The sequence below is a fragment of the Ahaetulla prasina genome, chromosome 2, assembly GCF_028640845.1.
Source record: "Ahaetulla prasina isolate Xishuangbanna chromosome 2, ASM2864084v1, whole genome shotgun sequence".
Taxonomy (NCBI): domain Eukaryota; kingdom Metazoa; phylum Chordata; class Lepidosauria; order Squamata; family Colubridae; genus Ahaetulla; species Ahaetulla prasina.
The window spans coordinates 98,559,190-98,582,749 of NC_080540.1; the positions used below are offsets into that span (position 1 = coordinate 98,559,190).

A 23,560-nucleotide genomic window follows, 5' to 3' on the forward strand; every position below is an offset into this window, starting at 1 on the left:
TCTCTCCTCCTAGTCAAAGTTCTTTAGCTGATAGGGTCCATAACATGCCCTTTCTGCCTAACTGGATAGGACAGGTGAATGTAATAAGGATGTGACAGCTCCTTAGGTAACCTGGGCCTATGCCATGAAGGGTTTTGAAGATCATAAGCAACGTTTTGAATTGGACCTAGAAGCAGACCAGCACTCAAGGTAGCTCATGCAGCAAAGGTATTAAATATATGTATCCCTAGGACTGAATGGACAACTACATTTTGTACCAGCAGCTGCTTCTGGATATTTTTCAAGAATAGTTCCATGTAGAGAGCATTGTGGTAGTTCATATCGGAGATGACTGGGGCATATGTGACTGAAAGAAGGGTTTCCCAATCCAGGAAAGGGCACAACTAGTACAAGTTGAGCATAGGTCCTCCTAGTCATGACTGCCATCTGCTCCTCAGGCAGGAGGTGTGAGTCTACCTTCAGACCTCCACCCTCAGCCACTATATCTTACTAGTAAGTTAAAGTGGAAGCAAATCAGTGCTGGGTTTCAAAAAATTTTACTACCAGTTCTCTGTGTGTGGCTTGGTGGGTGTGGCATGGCTTGGTGGGCATGGCAGGGGAAGGATACTGTAAAATCTCCATTCCCACCCCACTCCAGGGAAAGGATACTATAAAATCTCCATTCCCACCCCACTCCAGGGGAAGGTTACTGCAAAATCCCCATTTCCTCCCGATCAGCTGGGACTTGGGAGGCAGAGAATAGATGGGGCGGGGCCAGTCAGAATTTTTACTACCAGTTCTCCGAACTACTCAAAATTTTCGCTACCAGTTCTCCAGAACTGGTCAGAACCTGCTAAAACCCACCTCTGAAGCTTGAGCTCTTTCTCAAGGGCCTCTGGTGGCTCAGGCTGCTAAGATAGTCTGTTATTAACACAGCTGCTTGCAATTACTGCAGGTTCTAGTCCCACCAGGCCCAAGGTTGACTCAGACTTCCATCCTTTATGAGGTAGGTAAAATGAGGACCCAGATTGTTGGGGGCAATAAGTTGACTTTGTATATAATATACAAATGGATGAAGACTATTGCTAACATAGTGTAAGCCGCCCTGAGTCTTCGGAGAAGGGTGGGATATAAATGCAAATAATAAAAAAAAAAAGCTAGTTGCGCAGATGGAAAATAGGTGGCCTTCCAGAAGCTGTTGAAGAATGATTCAGCATTAGTCATACTAACTACAAATACCGAGAGTTGGAGATACACAGAAGCCCATCGGTTCCTCATTTCTGATACAACATTTCATTTAGCCCAAATGAAAAATTGTATCTCTAAGTTCATATTGACAAAGGGTAAAAGTTAGAATCACAACTCTATGCCTGCCACATGAAAAGAAATAATTTAACATTTTGAACATTCTGATTGTATGTTGCACACAAGGAACTTATCACACACTATTAGCTAGAAACTAATGCCATTTTAAAGAAGTTTAAAGAAGCTGTACAGTTTCTCAAATCTTAGCTGTGGAAACATAAACATCCTGAAAGTTCATATGTTCTCCATATGTCTCTGTTTATTCAAGTTCACCTGTGACTTGAGATTTAAGGACAAAGTGCACATAAAAACACTGAAACTATAGAATACTTAACAGTTTAATCCACAAATAAGCAATTTTTTCCAGATTGAGGGAAAACACTCTGTATTTTAAAATTTTAGCTGCGGACCATACTCCAGAAAATAAGACCCAAAGCAACAAAAAAGTTCTGATTTGGTCTAATTAAAATTACTGGCAAAAATATAGTTAATATGCTTCATCCTAATGTTTTTAAAAGTTTTCCCTTTCTGACATATTAAAAAATTATCACTTTTACCACTGAATCCATCTGAAACACATTACAGACACCACTTGCAACTCTGATCCAAAACTTGTATGTCCCAATTCAATTCCCCTCCCAAAAGGAAAAGAAACTGGCAATCCTTGTCTATTAAATGCCATTATAGAAGTCTAGCACGATTTGAAGTATCTACTTCATTTTAGGCATAAGGAACAAACTGAGTTGGAACTAAATGATTCAGACTTTACAATCAGAAGTGAAAAGACTTCTGTTTATTTCAAATTCAGGGTGACTATTTGAAAAGAACATGAGCCTTGACTTTAACAAATAATATAAAAAGCAGTCCTAAAATAATATCTGGATAGATTTCCTGGGACTTGCCTTTGTTATTCTCTAATAAGAAGCAGATGAGTGATAGTACTGAAGCCTGAACTCTATAACTCACTCTAGATCACAAAATCAATGTTAAACTTATCCTGTTCAATGGTGGAAGAACACTTCTTATATTACATTTAGGAGCTAGGATGAAATTACTTTTGACTATGGGATATTAAAGCATGTTGGAGTGGGAATTTAAGGAACCCACATATGACACCATGATTATCACTATGGTGATGGGTTAACACCTGGGGATTAAGGATGGGGATGTGTTTAGGAAAGTGTTCATTGCAATTCTATTCTCCAAAGCATCTGACGGCAGAACAAGAAGCAATGGATGGAAACTAATCAAGAAGAGAAGCAACTTAGAACTAAGGAGAAATTTCCTGACAGTTAGAACATTTAATCAGTGGAACAGCTTGCTTCCAGAAGTTGTGAATGCTCCAACACTGGGAGTTTTTAAGAAGAGATTGAACCACCATTTGTCTGAAATGGTCTGGGGCAGTGATGGCTAACCTTTTTGCCATCGCATGCCAGGGAGGAGGAGCTGGGAGGGTGTCACATGTGCGCGTGCCCACACCCATAATTCTATGCGCCCCCCTCCACTCTGGTGGGACCGGAAGTTGACAAACAGGCTGTTTTCGGCCTCTGGAGGACCTCCGGGGGTGGGGGTGGGGAAGGCTGTTTTCGCCTCCTCAGACTCCTAGAGAGGCTCTGGAGGCTGGTGAGAGAGGAAAACAGGCTTTCCCCACCCTCAAGGCCCTTTGGAGGCAGGAAACAGCCTGTTTCCCTACTTCTGGTGGGCCCAGAAGGCTCGAAATTCATTAGCTGAACTCACGTGACCACTGATATGGCTACGCGGGCCACCTGTGGCACCCATGCCATAGGTTTGCCATCACCGGTATAGGGTTTTCTGCCTGAGCAGGGGGTTGGACTCAAGACCTCCAAAGTCCCTTCCTATTCTATTCTATTCCTATTCCTATTCTATTCACAATAATTTTTCTGTAAATTGTTTCATTGTCAAACAAATCCAGGCAAATTATTTCAGCAGGTTACTATTGGTGAAACCTGTGCTTAAATGGAAGGAATACAGAAGAATATTGAAATAATAAAAATTGCACTCAAACGCTTCTCTGACCACTTCCATTGCTCTTCTAAAAGAGGAATGCAACCTAACTGCCACACCTTCAGATGCTGTTCTTTAGCAGTCAAGAATGGCACGCTCATTCTCTCCTCCTCAGTGATAATGCCTGAAGAAAGTTACTAGTAATACTAGTACTAGTAATAGTACTAAAGTTACTATTTTAATAGTCACTTACACATCAAGAAAAATCTTGATTGGGTGAAAAGATCCTTTACAAAGAGTAGCAATAGTTTTCCTTATAATTTATCTTATTGTATCAATGTCCATCAATGTCCAAATAACATTCCAAACCTTTAAAAGATTTGAGTAATTACAGTATGATTAAAATCTTGCTTTTGCATAATCACTACTGGGTTGTCAATAGAGAAAGAAAAATAGCACAGCTGGAAAGCAGCAGAAAAATATGTGTTTCTCTTGTGTTTTCCATCAAATGGAAAAAAACAGGGTAAGAATTCTACATAAAACCCAGAGTATAGATGTAAAATTGCCAAGGATTCTGGAACAACAGAAAAAACATTTTCTTCTGTTTCTTTTTTCCAGAGAAAGTAAGAAAATGGGCAGGAGAGGGACAATAAAATTTAAACATTTAATTTATAACATCATTGACAGATATGCTTTGTTATGAATTTACTTTAAATATTTTTGAAATAGCCACTCAAGCTGTAGAACCTTTTGTTGAGCCTGTTATATGTTATTTTTGCCTGCTTATTAAGAAACAAGCAGGTAAAAAGAGATAGCAATAAAAATGTGACATCACCATTGTACCAAAGCAAAGAAAGGTATTTACTTTCAATTTGCGTCCAAAAAGGAAACACTAATAAAAATGTGGTGAAGGAATATATAGTATATTTGGCCACATGAAGTACAGTAAATAAAGCAACATTTATTTATTTTTTTGCATTTGAAGTATTAACAAGTCATTTCTACTTGTAAAATCAATCTTGTTATCTATTTTACAGATTTCTGGAAACTAATTTGTGGTTCTTTGCTTCTTCACATGCTAGCCTTCTTCATGATTTAATGAATTTCACATCTCTATTTTGCAATTGCTCTAATGATGGAACGAGCTTCCCCCAGGACTTCGTCAACTTCCTAATCTCCGGACTTTTCGCCGCGAGCTGAAGACGTATTTATTCTTCCGCGCAGGACTGGCATAGAATTAGTATTAGTATTTGTAATTTTAAATGGGATTTTATGGTTGATGTATTTTAATTTAGGGGCCAAATTTAATAAGTTTTTTAGCATTGTTTTTATTTGTATTGTATCCATGGATTGTTGATTTTATCTGGCTGTGATAAAAGTCCTTCGGGAGAAGGGCGGTATAAAAATTAAATTATTATTATGATTATGATTTTCTCGCTTAGGTGTCAACAGAAGATTGATTTAAAATGACAGAGCTCTTACATTAAATCAAACTATTCTAAATATATGATCAATATTATCCAAATTATAACTGTCCAAGCTTAAGTTCTCAACACATTTGTTGCCAGTTATTCAAGCCCATTAATCTGAGGATTATTTTCTCCTCATTCACCAAATCAAGCTCTTGGAAAAAATTGAGATTGATCTATAGCTTTAACATATTTTTATTTAACTGAAATTTCTAATTCTGATGTTTCTATTTAAAATCTAATCTAAAACACAATGTTTTCCACTGCATTTAAATATACAACTATGCATAACCAGTAAAATCATCTCTATTAAATGATTAAATGCCAGGCCCAAAATCACAGGTGACACATAATACCGGTTTCAGGGGTATAGTCAGTATTGATTCCGTGAAGAAGTGCCTGCTACATAAACAACAATTTAGTTACGCGAGTCAAGATGCCTTGCTCTAAGCTTGCACACTTTTTTTAAAATGGACACAGCAAGTAGAAACAACTTCATTCAGAAACCACACTGTGGCTCATGAATTCTTTATTTTATTCTTCCATTTATACCCGCCTTTTGCTTCTATAAAATCCCAAACCATAAAATAAAAAATGTGGATGCTCTGAGTTTGTGCAGCTCCAGTGGAAAAATAATCTGACTGCTTAGAAGGAAGCTCTGCTGAATTCAGCTAAGATTTACTCCTATATAAATTATACATAGAATTGCAAACTAAAAGACATTTCAATGGAATGTGAAGTTTAAAAGATACTGTAACACTTTATGAGTAATTAAACTGAGAGGAGATAACACAAAAGATAATTGATATTGCATAAGAATGATGTAAACTGAAGAAAAGAAAACCAAAAATAAATGTATTCTGAAATTCTAAAACAATGCAAAATTAATCTTTGTGAGCCTCAAAGAACAAATTGATTCTTTTTAACTTCAGCGCCACATTTGAATGTATTGCTCAGCACTGAATATTACAGTATATCAGCTGCACAAAGAAATTAACAAAGTTTGCTAAAACTGAAACTGCAGTTTCTAATAAATATGTAATCATAAAGTTATAGGATCAGAGTAAATTCATGTTCAAACAAATGCAGAATATCACACTTTGCAGATTTATCCATTGAGGGGAATGGCGTAGATTCAATGCTAACTGTATATAATCCTAAAAGTATAGAACTTCCAATCCCTTAAAAACAATCTACAGCTCACTCACAATAATTTCTACTACAGCTTCAGCAGAGCAGTAGAATAATATCAAGGATATCATTAAAGAATGTTCAATCCTCCCATGATCTTAGTTCAGATTATGTACATTTAACTCATGATTTAAAAAAAACAAAAAACAAATCCAAGTTGGTTTTATGAGAGGAGGCTGCCTTTGTGGTAGCCTTCAAATGGAAAGAATAACATTCTGACTTGATGCTACAGCAGCCAAACGATCTGTTCAGGATTAGGATATAGATGATGCAAGAAAGAGCCTGTAGCTTGTTAAAGAGAAGGGTCCTCTTGGTGCAATTTTAGATGCACAACTGGCAAGCAAAAAATAAATCAGCTTAAAAACCAATAGCAGCTAACAATGTGAGACCATACATATTCCTCTCTCTCTCTCTCCCTCCCTCTCCTCCATCATCTATCTATCCATCCATTCATCCATCCATCCATCATCAGAAGGCACAGGCCTTTCCCAAAGTCTTTAGAATTCACAAGCTGTTTAGCAGCATACCCACAATTCCTACTAAAACCAAATATCTGTGCTAATCTCTTAAAGCCAACAGCTTTACTAAGTGTTTCTCTTTCCCCAAAGATTACTGTCTTCCAGCTGGCGTCTTGCTCCAGAATTGAACATTGCCTCTCTAAAACACTACATTCATCCCTTCCACATGCCTGCATCACCACCTCCCATGCCAAAAGTTTAATGCACATCTGCAAACAATTAAACAACTAAATGTTAAACAAACATTTAATCCTTTTGTGTTTTCTAAAATAAAAATATTAGGGTATATGGTGTCTCAAATGCTTTTTCGAATACCACGGAACCATATACCAATCATCTTACGAGTTTATCTTAATAGTTAGTAACCTTGTGACTTCTTGGCCCTGCAGCTTTAAAAATACTAACACTGGATTAGTTTTGGAAGACATTTTAAAGTGGCAATGAGTTTTTGTTCTGATGACTTTAAATTTGGTTGTTCTATCTTTCTCCTTTCCCAAGAGAAAAACTCCAAGACAAATATATGAAGAGATCTGGTTGATTCAAATTGCAGCATGAAAAGGAAGCTAGTCGTGTTCTCCATCTAGAGCTAGCCAACATTTTGGAGAAGTAGATATGTAATTGTTGGTCATAGTCCAGTGTTAATATGCAATATTCTATCAGATATGTCTATAAACAACTTTGGAATATTGAAAGATTTTCAAGAAAATCATACTGAAAATCGTTCTGTAAAATCCCAGCTGTAAAAACTTTGGAAAGAAGTCTTAGCTGAAATAAGTCTGCTTTGAATCTTTTCCTGAACATGGAACTCTCTAGGTTACTAATAGTAAACAAGATAAAATAGAGGAGACTGACAGAATGACTCAAAAAAAGAATAATTTCCATTTGAATTTCTGTGCATTAATATCAAATACAAAAATGGCATTCTTGTCATGCAAAGAATGCCATAATTACTTAGGATATTAAACAGTCTTGACAATAATAATCAAAATTGGCTTCAGCTTCCACCCTTATACTAAGCATAAACCATGGTTTCAAATCCTAGTGACTAAGCTCACATTAAGCCAAAACATTTAAAAATATGTCAGAGCCTTAGCTGCTCTTTGGTCATAAAAGTTTAAAATATGGCACACCTCAAGGGTCTTATTTATCTGCAGCTTCCACTCTTACAACTTTCTGATACTTTAAATCCAATTTTAACCAAAAACCACAAGGCAGCAGAAATATTTATTCTCTATGTTTATAATACCAATTAGGCCATGATTCATTCTGCATCTGAACTGCAAAAATATATGATTAACAGGAAAAATAACAGGAAAGGCATGAAAAACTACAGTTGGATTTTTGCAGTAGACATATAGTATATTCAGTTAGAAGTAACAGATTTGATGAACTGGGGTATAAAAGGGAAACAGATGGAAATCAGAAGAAGTAAACAAAATAAAGAGGAAGAAATATGCTTTGGATATTTGCATATTTGCTTACTCATTAGAATCTTAGAATAGAATAGCACTGGAAGGGACCTTGGAGGTCTTCTAGTCCAGCTCCCTGCTCAAGCAGAAGACCCCATGCCATTTCAGAAAACTGACTGTCCAGTCTCTTAAAAACCTCCAGTGAAGAAGTACCCACAAGTTCTGAAGGCAAGCTGTTCCACTGGTTAATTGTTCTCACTGTTAGGAAGTTTCTCCTTAATTCCAGGTTGCTTCTCTCTTGATTAGTTTCCAATTAGTTTAGTTAAAGCAGAACCTCTATGTCAGTGTTTGAATCTGTCTGTAAAGTAAACTTACATTATACTTCAACAAATTATTATCAATCTATCAAATCATATTTTACTAAACAAATTTCATTTTTAAAAGGTTCTAGTCCTGCCTTAGGCATAAAGTCAGCTGGGTAATTTTGGCTAGTCAATCTCTCTCAGTCATGGGAAGGAGGCAATAACAAATTTTGAAAAACTATAACAAGAAAATTGCAGGAACTACTCCATGCAGTCACCAGGAATTAACACTGAATTAAAGGCATATGCACGTACACACAAACTCTTTGAATTCCACCCATTGACGGAAGTTCCATAAACAAATAATGTTTACAAAAATAGTTTTTCTTAATAAATAATGTTTGTTTGCTTTGGAGCTGACACTGTTGATTTTTAATCCTGACTTCATATGCTTTTGGAATGTAGAAGTCCTAGAGGAAAGGCTGAAGATAAATCTGACAGTGAAATATGCCATCTGGATGATATATATTCTAATTCACAAATCTCAAAAAGATGGTCATAAAAGGGATACAGAATGTGGTATCTTGTAGCACAGTGAAACTGTCTCTCCCCCAAATATCATTAAAGCTATTATCTTGTATGCAGCTCTTCATACCCAACATTTAGATCCTAGAAATGTATTGACTAGCTTAAGTCTCAGCTCAGTACTGATGTGCAATACCAGATTGAAAATTGTTTCTATGGAGTTATATAATGTAATGAAGTCCTAAAATGGACCTCAAATCTCCATGTTCATAAATCAAAACTCTGCTGCACAGAGCAATTGTTAAACCACGGTTACTTATCCATGGTTCACTGAATAAACCATATCTGGCTACATACACATTAAGCCAAAATCATATCCTACTTGGGAAAGCCTAATGCAACAAGACTCCCTCTCTGAAGCACTTCAGAACTGGAAAGTGGAAAGCGGAAAAAGCCACACACCTCACTGTGATTGTAGGATTTCTGGCTTTCCATTCCCCCTCCAACTTCACTTTTGACATTACCCTACAAGAGCTCCAGAGACATAATGTATATACTTATTATTATTACCTTCACCTCTGCTCAGATTAAACATAATGAATAAATCAAAGCCATGGAAGGAAAAAGGCTTTGTATCGCTGCCCCACCTGGGTTTCTCTCTAGTGCCCTACTTTATCGGAGGAACTGACAAGAGGAAAGTCCCAAAGGTGCTTATTTTCAAGAGGCAACTGGACTTTCTGGTTTTTCTTTGAAGACATTTCACTTCTCAAGCCAAGAAGCTTCTTCAGCTCTGAGCTTTTTTGTTACCCTTTGCCTCCCACCGACGCGTACGCTCTCACAGAGAGGGTCTCCTCAGGGTGCCGTCCGCCAAACAGTGTCGGCTGGCGGCCCCCAGGAGTAGGGCCTTCTCTGTGGGGGCAGTGACGCTCTGGAATGAACTTCCCCCTGGCCTTCGTCAAGTGCCTGATCTTCGGACCTTCCGTCGTGAGCTCAAAACATATTTATTCATTCAAGCGGGACTGGCATAATAGTGTTGAATTTTAATTGGGTTTTCTTAATATTTTAATATTTTAAATCTAAATTTTAATTATCAGCCTTTATAATCTGCTATGTTTTAATGTTTTAATTGTATATATCTTGTTTTTTATTTTTGGCTGTACACCGCCCTGAGTCTTTCGGGAGAAGGGCGGTATAAAAATTTAATAAATAATAATAATAATAATAATAATAATAATAATAATAATAATAATAATAATAATAATAATAATGAAAAACCAGAAAAGTCCACTTGCCTCTGGGGGTGGGGGGGGGAGCACCTTTGGGACAACCATGACCTGGATGACTGAGAATCTCCACAGACATTGTCCTGAATTCCCTTCTCTTTCCCAAGACACAGCTGATAAATCCACCGCCTTTACTGTTTGCTTAGAATAGGTATTGCTTGCTGCAAGGGCAAGACCATTTGGCTGGCTGCCTGCTGGAAGATCCTTCACAAATTGGGAGATTAAACAGGACCCATTTTTTTTCCTCTGTCCTTCCTAGATTACCATTTGGTGCTTGGCCTCCAATGTCAAGGCCCTCCTGAAACTTGGCTCTCCGCCCCCCTTTCCCCCTCCCCCTCCCCTCACCTTCTGCGATGTAGCAAATCGAAAAGCTCAGCCTACGTGCCGATACACACGACTATCCTCGGGCAAGAAAGCCTTCCGAAGCGCAGCCTGGGTCATGTCACGACGCGCTGTCATTCCCTCGAGTGGTTGTTTTTCCCCACTCAGGAAAGCGGAGAGGAAGAGGAGCGACCACCTTCCCTTGGGCCAAAGCTCTTGAAGGCGGCAGGACTTTAAGCCTCTCCCCGCGCGATTAAAAAGGCTGAGCTTTCCCAAACTTTGGACCTCGCCCCACAAGTCCACCAACATTCCCCGGCCGGGGCTTTTCTAGAAATAGCTGTCTTGCCGCCGCCGCCGCCGCCTTCTCCTTCCCTTCCACCCCGCCTCCCCAGCCATCGCCCCCGGGCAGCGTTTCCAAGGGTTACCTGCAGAAACCACCGTGCTCGCCTCGTCCGCTCTCCGGCCTCTTACCTGAAAATTAAGTTAAGCAGGAGGTTTTTTAAAAATTATTATTATTGTTGCTGTTATTATTATGGCGCGGAAACATTGCAAGGCTGCAGCCGGGTCGACGGATGAAGTCATTTCCACCCCCGCTCCACCCAACCCCGCCGTTTCTCCGCTGCGCCTAACCAGGCTACATTAAAAGCGTCGCCGGCAGCTCGGGGGTTTCCCCGGCGCGCGGTTCCTATAGCTTGCCATGCAGGGGTTTGCAAGAGCCATGCAGGGGATGGCCTTGGGAGGCGATCCTCTAGACACGCTCGCCTTGGGCGCAAGTGCCGTCGCTTGGCTCGTGGAGAGGGAGACGGGGATGGGGGCGTCTTACCGCTCGGCGGGCACGTATAGGATCGCGCGCCGAGGCGCTCTCCGCGCGCAAGGGCAAGGAAGGGGTGGGGGAGTGAGGAAGAGGGCGCGTGTCAGCGGGAGACGGGTCATTAGGAGCCGGGAGAGCTTGTGGGCAAGCAGCAAAGCAGGAGGAGAGCTGGGGAAGCGTGGGAGCAGCAACAGCTCCGGGCCGGTGGCTGAGGCTAAGGTGCAACCAAACGCCGAGTCTGGCGATACGACGGTCGCAACGTACAAGGAATCCCACAGGTTGAACCCTGAGCCTCTCCCTCGCCCGGGGTAAGAAGCGGCGTCCGCGCCTAAGAACAAGCAACGCGACTCTCCGCGTTTTCTAGAACAGACCCTGCCACTTCTGGTCCCGCCCTCCCTTTGCTGATGCACTTGGCGTTCTGCGCTCCTATTGAGCGGTTGCCACGTCGGAAACCCCGCCTTCTTCCCCCCCCCCCCCGCACTTCTGGCACAAAACCTAGGGAAGGCTCAGGCGATGCCGTAATGCTTCCAAGAGCTGCACCCTTAACTTTCGAAGGCTGAGAACATACTCTCACGACCTCGCCTCGTCTTGCTGTTTATCCAGTGGTGGAATTCAATTTTTTTTACTACCCGTTCTGTGGGCGTGGCTTGGTGGGCGTGGTGTGGTTTGGTGGGCGTGGCTTGGAGGCGTAGCAGGGGCAGGATACTGCAAAACTCCATTCCCTCTCCACTCCTGGGGGAAGGATACTGCAAAATCTCCATTCCCACCCCACTCCAGGGGAAGGATACTGCAAAATCTCCATTCCCAGCCGACTCTAGGGGAAGGATATTGCAAAATCTCCATTCCCACCCCACTCCAGGGGGAAGTATATTGCAAAATCTCCATTCCCACCGCACTCCAGGGGAAGGATACTGCAAAATCTCTATTCCCACCACACTACTGGGGGAAGGATATTGCAAAATCTCCATTCCCACCCCACTCTGGGGCCAGCCAGAAGTGGTATTTGCCAGTTCTCTGAACTACTCAAAATTTCCGCTACCGGTTCTCCAAAACCTGCTGAATTTCACTCCTGCCAGGAACTCTATGAACAGACTTTTCCACAGAAGAAACGGTGAAAAAAACCCAGTGGAAATTGCAGAATAGGCCTATGTGTCTGGGTTCAAGTATGCTCATAATGTAAGCATGACTTATTGAATAAACTGTTGTCCACATCAGTCTAAAGTGCTGTTTGTTCCTCGACCTTGGCAGCAGCTTGAAGATATGTGGACTTCAACTCCCAGAATTCTCCAGCCATAATGCTGGAAGGGAAAATCCACACACCTTCTAGCTGCCAAGATTGAGTTCAAATCAAGAATAGCTTCATATGTCATACTAACTCAGCCATAATGTGGTTCAGTTCTCTTGCAATGTATGTACCGTAGTAACCCACTAATTTTTTTAAAAATAATTTTTATTAACATGGTTTTCAACAGAAAAACAACTTTTAAGGTGATTATAAGAAGAATAAAGAAAAATAGTAAGGGACGAATAAAAAGAATTTGAAAAGAAAGACAAAGAAACAAAAAGAAAAGCTTACAAAAAAGTGCTCTGGATCTTCTGAATGCATTTTTTTATTCTCTAAGGTTACATCATAATTTCCTTTTTTCCATAATCTACCGTTTCTAATCATCAAGTCCAAAAATCAGAGTTCATTTTTTTCTTTTTTCAGCAAAGAGTCCATAACAGTTTTCCAGTCATTAATAAATGTAGAAGTTGAGCTTTCTCTGAGCAGAAAAAATCCACTGATTTTGAACTGAAAGATAAAATATGCTCTTAAATAAAACTGTTCTGATGGCTTCAAAGCAATTCTTCCATTTTAACTTATACAGACTACAATATTAGTAATGGGGATTGTAAAACCTGAAACATAAACTTATCTTCTGAATGTATGCACATCACATTTCCTGTGCAAAATATTTTCAGAGAAATGAAAGGAAAAAGAATCCCATATGTTAAACTGTAGAATTGTAGTTTATATCTCAAATCAGAAATATACATGAGGAAAAGATACATTATTCTTCTAGATATATTGGGTAGATATCAAGAGATTATTATTGCTTGGGAAAATATCATGGGATTTTTATTCTTTCTGTTTTACCTGAATAAAAAAATAAGACACATAAAAATGGTTTGTTGCCCCAGCCCAGATATCCACTGTATGCCTGCAGCAATTATTTATGATATTTGTTTTTCCCATAGCTTAATGGGTATTAACTTTTGTCCTTTCAGTCTAAGTTGGAGCTGTACAACTGTTTGTTGTTATAATTAACATTTCTGCCCTGAGAAATTTTGGGTCTCTAACTCTAGGGTGGAAGTCAGACAAAAAACAAAACATGTATTATCTCATGACTCAAAATCCACAATTGGAGACTCGGTCAGGTGCAAGATGCAAGCATATAAGGCGGAATACATATCACAGCATCACATGTGGGCTGGATCTGGATGACTGTGGTGTGTGCTGTCGGCCATCCCAAAGTTGCCTCAGCTGGGAATACTTTGGGCAGCCCTGAGAAAGAAATCTGAGAAGATTCTCCTCCTGGCTGGCTTGAAGCAATTTGCTGCCCACCCAAATTACTTTCTGACAGTGAATTGGAGGTTCGCTTTGCTTTAGCGAAATGAATCCTGTTGCCTCCATGACCCTGAAAGCAGCACTGAAATCTACTCACTTTGAACAGGCTTAGTGAGCTGAACGTGAAGAACTGGAGACCACAGAACAGAGTAATTAATGCTATGGTCTTTCCAGTCATAGTGTATTGCTGTAAAAGTTGGACATTGAGAGTGATGGAAAGGAGAGAAAAGAACGAATTATAGATCAGATAGCTACTATCCTTTGCACCTCTATAACTGTCTGGTTCGGTTCTGCAACCCAACAAGAAAAACACAGACTTCAGAGGATAATTAGAACTGCAGAAAAAATAATTGCTACCAACCTGCCTTCCATTGAGGACCTGTATACTGCACGAATCAAGAAGAGGGCCGTGAAAATATTTGCAGATCCCTCGCATCCTGGACATAAACTGTTTCAACTACTACCCTCAAAACGACACTATAGAGCACTGCACACCAGAACAACTAGACACAAGAACAGTTTTTTCCCGAAGGCCATCACTCTGCTAAACAAATAATTCCATCAACACTGTCAAACTATTTACTGAATCTGCACTACTATTAATCTTCTCATAGTTCCCATCACCAATCTCTTTCCACTTATGACTGTATGACTATAACTTGTTGCTGGCAATCCTTATGATTTATATTGATATATTGACCATCAATTGTGTTGTAAATGTTGTACCTTGATGAACGTATCTTTTCTTTTATGTACACTGAGAGCATATGCACTAAGACAAATTCCTTGTGTGTCCAATCACACTTGGCCAATAAAATTCTATTCTATTCTATTCTATTCTATTCTATTCTATTCTATTCTATTCTATTCTATTCTATTCTATTCTATTCTATTCTATCTGAGTACCATGGACTGTCATAAGACCCAAGTGATCCATCCATGAGCAAATAAAAAATGACTCACTTTTTTCCCTCCCTCCCTCCCGCCTCCCTCCCTCCCTCCCGCCTCCCTCCCTCCCTCCCTCCCTCCCTTCCTTCCTTCCTTCCTTCCTTCCTTCCTTCCTTCCTTCCTTCCCCAACTCACACATAGTGACTCTGGGCAGCATGCAACATTAAAAATCCAGAGTTAAAAATCATGGATTTGCAGAAAAGCAACAAGGTGGAGGCCAATCTTATTTCTGTGGAAATGATGTTCCAAAGGGAGGGAGTCACCTCAGAAAAGACCCTTTTCCTAGGTCCAACCAGATCTGGTTGCTAGTGGGGATCTACAACATGCTCTGCCTTCCTCCTCTGGTGAGCCAGATAGATGGAGTTAAGAAGAGCTGGTCCTTCAAATCACCTGGCTGCAAGCCAAAGAGGGTTTAAAAGGTGATCACCAGCACTTTGAATAGCAACCTGAAGCAAAATGGTAACCGGTACAGCTCCTGCAAAAGGGTAGATGTGTGTGTGCATGCTCGGGCTTGCATAAAATCATGTGGGCCAATGCACCTTGAGCAGGATAGATGCCAATGGAAGGTTGAGGATGCTCTTCAAGGGCTGCTTCACGCAGAGTCCATTACAATAGTTCACATGGGAGACAGCAGGGAATGGGGTGACTATGAGAAGGTCTGTTGGTCCAGGAATGGGCGTAACTGGCATAAAATATGCAGTTGTGCAAAGGTTCTCCTGACCATGACCAGCATTTGCTCCTTGAGCAAGAGTCCAGGAGAATCCCTAGATTATTCACTGAGTTTGTCTGGGGATTCTCCTGGGCTTGCAACTCTTGAATCCAATCCACAACCAAATATGGTATTTCCTCAAGAGTCAATGAGCTCTAGACCTTAGCCACTTCATCTTGCCATGGTTCAGTTTTCACCAGTTGCTCCCCATCCAGACTTCAACAGCCTCCAAGCACCAAGAAAAGGTAGTCACAGCATTGCTTAATTCACTATGAGCAGAGATCTACAATTGAATATTATCAGCATATTAAAATAGAATAGAATAGAATAGAATAGAATAGAATAGAATAGAATAGAATAGAATTTTTATTGGCCAAGTGTGATTGGACACACAAGGAATTTGTCTTGGTGCATATGCTCTCAGTGTACATAAAAGAAAAGATACGTTCATCAAGGTATAACATTTACAACACAATTGATGGTCAATATATCAATATAAATCATAAGGATTGCCAGCAAAAGTTATAGTCATACAGTCATAAATGGAAAGAGGTTGGTGATGGGAACTATGAGAAGATTAATAGTAGTGCAGATTCAGTAAATAGTTTGACAGTGTTGATGGAATTATTTGTTTAGCAGAGTGATGGCCTTCGGGAAAAAACTGTTCTTGTGTCTAGTTGTTCTGGTGTGCAGTGCTCTATAGCGTCGTTTTGAGGGTAGTAGTTGAAACAGTTTATGTCCAGGATGCGAGGGGTCTGTAAATATTTTCACGGCCCTCTTCTTGATTCGTGCAGTATAGAGGTCCTCAATGGAAGGCAGGTTGGTAGCAATTATTTTTTCTGCAGTTCTAATTATCCTCTGAAGTCTGTGTTTTTCTTGTTGGGTTGCAGAACCGAACCAGACAGTTATAGATGATTTCCCAACCCATTGTGACAGATGGTCTCACCTAGCCATTTCATGTAGATGTTAAAACAGGAGTAGAGGAAGCACCAACTCTTGAGGAACCTTGCAAACCATGGGCCAAGGGTCAAATCTCTTGTTCCCAATCAACAGTAACTAGAAATGGCCTTGAAGAAAGAAAGAAAGCCAGGGCAACACAATGCCTTTCCACTTCCAGTCCCCCAACCTATTCCAGAAGGAATCATGGTCACTGGAATTGAAAGCCACTGAGGATGGATGCACTACCCTCATCCTGCATCCACCGGAGATCATTAAAAATGCAACCAATGCTATTTAAGTCCCATATCCAGGCCTAAATCCCAGATAATTCATTTCCCCCAGGATCATCTGGAGCTCCAGTGCAACCACCGTCTCAACCACCTTCTCCAGAAAGGGAAGTTTAGAGATAAGGCAAAAACTGTGATGGTTTCTTAAAAAGGGGTGAACCACAGCATCCTTAAAGGGCTGAGGCACCATCCTCTCCTCCATAGATGTATGACCACCACCCATACCTACCTACATGTCACCTCCCAAGAAGTTTTATCAGCCAGGAAGGACAAATGTCTAAAACACAGGTGGCTGAACTCATGTTCTCTAGGATCCTGTTCATTTCTTCAGAGCAAAAAGGTCTATCCATACTCAGATAAGTAGGCAAGCACCTGCCCTGGGCATCTCCACTGGACCAATGTGCACACCAACATCTAACTGGGAACAAATCTGAATACTTTATTTGGCAAAAAATCAGCAAATCCTCCATGCCCTCCCTCCCTGGAAGACATCAGATCAACCTGAAGAGGGCCATTGGGCAATTATTTGCAGAGGCAATTTGTGCTGTGAGGTATTTATGTTTCATCACACAAATTGTCACGAGGTAGGCTTTAATAGTAGCTCTTACCCGTGTTTGCTTGAGTTCATTCTTCATTTTCTACTAGCAATGCTTTAGATGTCACTTGATCCACTTCCTCTCACTCTGTGCCTCTGATATCACAAGGCCTAACGAGATCCACAAGTCAAGAAAGGCCTTGTGATATCAGAGGCATGGAGAAACCCCAAAATCAAAGTTTCATTTTTTTTCCACCTCAAGGACAAAATCCAGAAGTAGTTTCCAAGTAGAAATGAAAGTATTTATATATATTTTTCTTTGATCAATTTAGCCATCTCTGCTAACTCCATCAGTTTTTGTAGCCATTCATCCATTGTGGGAATCGAGGGGACCTTCCATTTCTGTGCATAGAGTAGTCTTGCTGCCGTCAACATATACAACATTGGAGTTCCGAATTTTTTTCCAAGTCTTCTTCTATTAAACCCAAAAGAAAAGTCTCTGGTTTTCTTTCTATATTCACTTTAAGAATTTTTTGTATTAAGATATGAATCCTACTCCAATATTTCTTTGTTTTACACACATCCACCATAGATGATAAAAAGTCCCTACTTTACATTTACATTTCCGACGTTCATTTGAGGTACCTTTATACATCCTTGACAATTTATCTGGAGTTAAATACTAACAATACATCATCATAGAAATTTTCTTTTAAATTATAGTTTAATGTAAACTTTAAACCTTTATTCCACATATTGTCCCACTGTTCAAGCATTACATTAAATGCAAAATTCCTTGCCCCACTGAATCATACAAAGCTTTGCTTGTTCATTTTCCAGATTTAAATTCAATAACACTTTATAGACTTTAGCAATAATGTTCATCACTACCACACAGTAGAATATCCAGTTCATTTTTAGCAAATGATTCTTTTTATATAATTTAAATCTTTCTTTCAGTCAGAAATATATAAACCAATGACATACATGACTTTCTGATTCTACTCCTCCTTAGATTTGAGAGTAGGGTCCCCTAAGTTAAAATATATTATTTTACCATAAGTCCACCAGGTCGGCCTCGTCACCATTTCTTTGCTAAAAAAGGGTTCCTGTGGGGAAACCCAAAGAGGCACCTTCGTGGAAAACTGTGTTTTATATTTATTCCAAACTCTCAAAATAGCACGTCTGACACAATGATTGTTGAACTTTAACTTTATCATACCGCAGGTAACAGTGCCAACCAAATCTTAATTCATAGCCTTCTAAGTCCAGTAACCTCTTATTCTGAAGGTTTATCCCTTAACATTCCTGAAAGGGTTTTGCAAGTTTGGATCCCAGCCATGCCCAATTTTGGCTTAGGTATGCTATGCAAAATCCAGTCCTCCAGCCAGTGGAATGTACTCCTCCCTGTGTTTTAATACACAACAGTCTTGCTGTATTTGCATAACTGTATATTTCAGGAAATATAGGGTTCTATTGGCAGAGTTTTGGAAGTGATTTGCCATCACTTTCTTTGCAGATCTTGTTTCAATATCCAAGGCTAGCCTAAAGACCTGATAATCTTCCTTACCTTCCAAAACCAGCCATAATCAGACATGTGATGCCACTTTCCTGGAATCAAATTAAATTTCCGATTCTAATATATCAGTCACTAAGCTCAAACACAGGTTTTTTAGCAGGAGGAATACACCTTAAAAGTTGCCTGCAGGACTATAATTAGCATGCTTTGATTTCTGGCTTTTCTTCCTGATGATTTCCACAGATGCATGTTCATTCACGAGAAATATAAAAGCTCAAATTTCCACTCAAATTACAAAATAGAGTTTATTCAAGCTATATAACAGCCTGCTTAGTTAGTGAAATGGTACTCGAATTGGTAGAATTGTTCAATTTAATGACAAAGTGAAAATAAAAGTGCATTTCTATATACCAATAACTATCCCATCTGTCAGATACATGGATTCATTCACAGCTGAAGGATTATATCTTCTTTTTAAGGTTTTGAATGATTTGGAAATACCTAACAATGAGCATTAAAAGTTCAGCATTTTGTATATCATTGCATAAATCAAATCAAATAATAAAAGCAATCTTCAGTGCATTTCCTTTTCTAATCTTCTTCACTATTAAGGGGATAGATTCCTGACTGTGGACTCAGATTTGCTCACTGGCCAGAATCATTGAGAATTAGGTCATATGTAAATTTAATAAATACATCTGGTGGCTATTATCACTTTGTTAATTTGCCAGATAAAAATCTTATTTCCCACATGGCATGTGTGTGTCAAAAAAGAAAGAATTATGTTTTTAATTGTACATTGCCCAGAGTGCTCTGTGAGTGAGATGGGCAGTTTCTAAATTAAATACATAGACAGACAGACAGACATGGATGGACGGATAAAAAATCTGGAAGATTGTAGGTCTGGCATCAGAAGACCTTACTCTTTTTGTACTTTTATGAAATTTCAGTTTCACATGCCTGAAGTTCCAAGGCATTTTTATCTTGGGAGAATCCTTTGGTGCTTGATTGCTTACTATTTCAAGAAGAGGGCCGTGAAAATATTTGGAGATCCCTCGCATCCTGGACATAAACTGTTTCAACTCCTACCCTCAAAACGATGCTATAGAGCACTGCACACCAGAACAACTAGACACAAGAACAGTTTTTTCCCGAAGGCCATCATTCTGCTAAACAAATAATTCCATCAACACTGTCAGACTATTTACTGAATCTGCACTACTATTAATCGTCTCATAGTTCCCATCACCAATCTCTTTCCACTTATGACTGTATGACTATAACTTGTTGCTGGCAATCCTTATGATTTATATTGATATACTGATCATCAATTGTGTTGTAAATGTTGTACCTTGATGAACGTATCTTTTCTTTTATGTACACTGAGAGCATATGCACCAAGACAAATTCCTTGTGTGTCCAATCACACTTGGCCAATAAAATTCTATTCTATTCTATTTGATTTATTGACTGTTTTTATTTTGCAATGTTTCAATTCATTGCATTATACTTTTTTTTTCATAAAAAAGTTTTATTTTTACAATCATATCAAACAGCTCATCCAATGTACAGTTATATATAATTAGTCAGGCTTGCCCAGTCACCACCCCTCTTTTTAACACTCTTCCCTCTTCTACCTTCTTCTACTTTCCAGACCTTCGTCTCCTTCTCTTATCTACATCCTCTCCTCCCTCCACCCTCCACCTTCCTTCTCCCTCTTCTACCCCTCTTCCTTCCTCTTCTCCTCTTTCCTACCTCCTACTCTCTCCTCTTTTCTCCCTCCCCAGCATTATACTTTTTTTCATGAGGAACTAATAAGTAGAGGAAAGACAGGATATACTTCGCATCATTGGTGGGATTCAAATAATTTAACAACCGGTTCTCTGCCCTAATGACCAGCTGGCTCGGCGTGGCTCAATGGTCAAGTGACCATGTGGGTGTGGCCAAGTCAATGTCACTCATGTCAATGGGCGTTTTGCCTTAGCTGTTACAATGTAATAAGGGTTAACCAGAGAGGCAGTTTCTGTAAGCAGGGCAATAAAGATTAGGCTGGAAACAACACCAGAATGTTTCCTTCCTGCCTTCCTTACAGGATTAGCCCTGTAAAGTGGAAAAAAACAAAATAAGATTTTTTCCAACAACCAGTTCTCCAAACTGCTTAGAAAGTTAACAACCGGTTCTCCCAAATAGGTGCGAACTGGCTTCCCAGCACTGCTTCACATTTGTAAATGTGAATAAAATAAAAATTCTACAAAATGGCTGCAACGTGTTTATTTGTTTGCTTGTTTGCTTGAGTTTTGTGTCACACAACTTCAATCCAACTCTGGATGATGGCTCATAATGTAAATAAAACAAGATTAAAAAAACAATAAAACTAAATTAATAAAATGGGGAATCCATCTATACAACAGTAAAATATATGAAAAAATATGCAAAAATATCAAGCAAGGGACTCCATGCACTCTAACCCAAGGCCTAGGAAAACAAGCAGGTCTTTAAGGCTTTCTGGACCACCACCAGTGTGGCAGCCACCCAGATATCCGGGGTGCAGAAAGCAGATGCTGTGACAGAAAAGGCATAGTCCAATTAAAAGCTTCTGATAGATGGTACAGATTCATTAAGAATGTTGAATATGTCCACTATTATTATTATTAGCATATGACATTGTTATATTAGCCAGGAGACCACTATTCTATTACAGAGTAGTAGCTTGGCTACCAATTTATCAGCTGTGTTGTAGGATATGCTGGCTCACTACCCAAGTTCACCACAGGAGGGCGAGCTGGCTTCGCACCAGAAAGAAAGGCAAGTAGCTTTTCTCTGCAGCATCATTCTAGGCTCCCTCCCATCCCCAGAGCTGCCTCATAAATGGGCACCACAACCAGGAAGGTCCAGAGCCCGCAGGAATCTCACTCCCTGCACAGAGCACCAGCTCGTCTCCCCACCAAAGTGGTACTTATTTATCTACTTGCATGGAACATGCTTTCGAATTGCAAGGTGGGCAGAGATTGAGACAAGTGATGGGGGTTCACTGGGCTACATAGTGCTAGGACTTGAACCACTGGAGCATAGACCATCTTCAGCATCATTAAGCCACTGAGCCACCGTGCCTCTCAATACAGCCACTATGTCAGCTCTAACCGATTGGGCATAAACCACTGGAGATAAGTAGTACTTCCAATAATTGAGCCTTATGCTATTTAAAGCTTTATAGATAATAACCAGCACCTTGACTCACACCCACAAGGATACTAGTAGCCAATACAATTCACAAAGTAAGGTGACATGGGCACGCTGCCTACTCCTCACTGCCTGTATTGCTGAATTCTGGACCAGCTGAAACTCCTGAGTAGTCTTCAAGGTCAGCATGTAACAGTTGAGCTGAGAAATGATAAATTATGAGTAACTATTGAAAGACGTCCCAATGCAACTGGAGCACCAGATGAAACTATGCAAAGGACTTCTTTCTCAATGCTATTTATTCTTTGAGCCACTATGTGAATCTCAGCAGATGGACACTGCTCTCAAATAAGGAAGTCCAACCCCATCCAAGAATAAAAGTGAAAGATCCCCAGATTTGGTGGCCTCAATATCCACAGACAAGAGTCTGTGAGTGTTAGTCATGCCTTAGATATAAAAGCTGGCTAGGTGACCTTTGGGTGAGTCACTCTCTTAGGCCAAACAACATACAGGATTATTGTTGTGGGGGGAAATGGGAGGAGGAAAGAGTATTAGGTATGTTTGTCACCAATAAAGGCAGGATAAAAAAAATCAAATAATCTTTAAAAATGTCACTACATGTTGTTCACATTTCCAAGATTTGAAATAGTTTTATTTTATTATTTTATATCCCTTTATTATTTTTATAATAATACCTTCTCCCTCCTATTTTCCCCACAACAACCTGTGAGGTGAGTTGGGGGGAGAGAGAGAGAGAGAGAAAGAGAGAGAGAGACTGGCCCAAGATCATCCAGGGGCCTTCATGGTTGAGGGAGGACTTGAACTCATGGCACCTTGCTTTCTATCATGGTACCTTAACCACCAGACCAAACTGGTGGTTAAATCTTTTCTAGACAATTTATCTGGTGACAAATACCAACAATACATCATTTTATAAAAAAATTCTCTTTGTCTGGAACACATATTTTTCCATTTGTCCATTTGTATATTGTGGGCAACATTTTTAGCCCATTTTATAGTTAACTTCTTTCACTTGTTCTTCTTGTGTGTCATATTTCAGCAAAAGTTTATGCATTTTAGCAATAACATGTTCATGATTACCACATCGTTCTATTTCACATTGAGTCTTACTTTGTTCAAAAACATAGCATCTTTTATTTGCTTCAAACTTTTTTGTTAATTGTACACAAGAAAACCATTGATGAGAATATCCTTCTGTTATCAAATCTCCTGATTTCATTTCACAAACCCCTTGAGAAAATACTGCTACATTTCAGAAGGTATTCCACTGTGCATCTGTACAGTTTCTGTTAATCAATTTGAGCAGAGGATTAACACCTACAATCCAACTGCTCTTTCCAATTAACAGTATGTTCACAAGATAATATTGGGATTAAATTTCCATTACAAATAAAAATAAATGTCAGGGGGATGCCTGATTACAAAAGAGATGCATTTATAAGGTCTAACAACTAAAATAAAACAGGTGGGCAAACAGGTGCTTTATTCATGACTTAAATCACAGGTTTGACTCAAAACATCAGAAAATGATGTTAGTGAATTAGTTTGTACAGAATCTTGATAACAAGTTACTTCTTTGGCTTACATGTATTTACTTTCTGAAAACTAAATTACAACAGACCCCTTTCTTCTCACATGTCATCCAGAATTAAATGCAATGTGATTACCTTCCTTGGAATTTCAAAAGTACTCATGTATTATATATGTCATGTGTATTACAGAGGTCTCCAACCTTG

The 23,560-nt window shown here is 39.6% G+C and overlaps 1 protein-coding gene across 6 annotated transcripts in view; it reads right to left on the reverse strand.

The window, feature by feature from the left end:
• P4HA2 (prolyl 4-hydroxylase subunit alpha 2) overlaps nucleotides 1-11,455 on the reverse strand; it is a 69,659-nt gene extending 58,204 nt beyond the window's left edge. For 2 of the 6 annotated variants that reach the window (XR_009153113.1, XM_058166057.1), the window contains exons 1-2: nucleotides 11,343-11,455; nucleotides 10,693-10,738 (exon numbers count right to left, since the gene is read on the reverse strand). The gene's annotated coding sequence lies outside the window, so the exon portion shown is untranslated. Of the gene's footprint in view, nucleotides 1-10,291; nucleotides 10,583-10,692; nucleotides 10,764-11,090; nucleotides 11,300-11,342 lie in introns of those variants that run through there. The other 4 variants (XM_058166061.1, XM_058166058.1, XM_058166060.1 and 1 more) reach the window with 4 other exon arrangements.
• Between the last annotated feature and the right edge of the window lie 12,105 nt (nucleotides 11,456-23,560).